General features: G+C 47.3%; 1 pseudogene; it reads right to left on the reverse strand.

Annotated features, from left to right (window-relative positions):
* Positions 1-1,004: 1,004 nt before the first annotated feature.
* LOC147430962 (uncharacterized) lies at positions 1,005-1,517 on the reverse strand (annotated as a pseudogene).
* Positions 1,518-1,794: the final 277 nt, after the last annotated feature.

Here is a 1,794-nt window from a genome sequence, read left to right on the forward strand (position 1 = left end):
CCGCTTGTCTCATGTCTTGCCTTAGCCCATCATCTTGCACTGCTGTAGTGACCACTGCTAGCATTGCTTGAGGAGTAATAGAAACCACTGGTTCATGATGAACCCCTGGCATGCGACCTTATAAAGAGTCCATAGGCTAAAACTGAGGCCTCCTAGGTGAAGACTCCAGCCCTAGCTGGTTCATTTTGCTCATCTTCCACTCTTTGTTCCTTGCCACCTCCAATGCATCTTCATATGTTCTAGGCTTCTTTACTTCCACTCTCCAATGTATATTCTCCGAAAGACGAGCAAAGAATCAGTCCTTCTTCATCATGTCAGGTGGGGGTACTTGTGGTGCTAAGGCCTTGAACATCCGCTCCCATGCCAATGAAAACTGACGTATGTACGCATCTACTGGCTCACCTTCCTTTTGCACCAAACCTTGTAGTTCTTGCCACACTTTGTCAGGATCTTCTATCTTCACAAACTCCACTTCCAATCCATGCTTTAGATTGTCCCAACTCAATCTTATAGGTCAATCATCCACACGCAACTCCTCTTCAAAGGATTTGGAGCAAACTCGTGCATCACATGACCATTTATCTGGATTCTTTGTGTTAAATGAATAGGAGTGAATTGAGGTCCGTTTTTATCATCCATTAGAGCCAACCATGCAACTCCCGAGAAGTCACATCTGACTTATTGTCATGCCAAGGGTAGGACTAGATGGGCATGGCCCGGGCAATGTGCCGGACACACATGTAGTAAAGGGGTCTATATATGGAAGAGGGCCAGGGGCCTATATATAGGATGGTTGGGAGGTTATTCGCATGTCTGTCTACCCGTTGGTCTAACATTGGTATCAGAGCAAGGTGGAGAGGAGGGGGCAACAGGGAGCTATGGAGGAGGGAAGCATGGCGTTCTCTCTGGAAGCATGGCGATCTCTCTCTCTCTCTCTCTCTCTCTCTCTCTCTTCATGGAGGAGAGGAATTCGGTGAAGGAATCATGGAGAAAGGTCGTGGCCCTCATGTTTCTTTGCATGGATTTTCATGAGTTTGCATGGTGTTCCATGGAGAAGTGGAGGAGAAGCCGAAGCTATCGAGCATGTGCAGGGAAGATAAGCCGGGAAAGGGGCTGTGGTCGGACCTGTGTCAAATCGGTCGAGGTTAGGCTCAGTTGGAGTGTCTTGGCAAGCAGGTGAGGTCCCGACCCTGCAGCAAGCCCAAACTGTGCCCACATCGCGAGCTATAGCAAGATTTTCCCCAGTGCAGCGGCCGAAATTGTATGTAGAAAGAGCTCGTTTTTTTTTTTTTATAGGGGCTCTCTTTTTGGTCCGTCCACACTCAGAAAAATTTGGTGCTCTTCACAAGGTCCTATGCATATGCAGCTAGTGCCAACACTCTTCGGAGGTTGTTCCAGTTTTCCTCTTCGATTCGGTACGCTTCATCAATACAATTTGAGGTTGATTGTGCCCAAATTCCGCAATTCTCCTCTGCTGCGACACAGCTTTTGAAAGTTTCGGCAAGAGGACAAGCCATCGATTGGTCACCTTTCACCAGTTTTGTGATTGCATACGATGCCAATTGCATCGGCCGACTCTGCAATTTGATTTGCACGTTTCAGCTTCTCGATGGCTGCAGATTTTGAGGACGCGTTTCAAAGATTTACTGGTGTTTTGCATACGACGCAAACCAGTTTATCGGTTGCTCGAATTTTCTCGATGACTCCACGTGATTCATCGACTGCCGATTCGATTCTTCTTTTCAAGTTGTTCTTGGTTGATTCACCACTGACGTTCTTACGAAGAGCAAGGAA

This window comes from Adiantum capillus-veneris, chromosome 21 (assembly GCF_014529385.1).
Source record: "Adiantum capillus-veneris isolate H3 chromosome 21, ASM1452938v2, whole genome shotgun sequence".
Lineage (NCBI taxonomy): Eukaryota > Viridiplantae > Streptophyta > Polypodiopsida > Polypodiales > Pteridaceae > Adiantum > Adiantum capillus-veneris.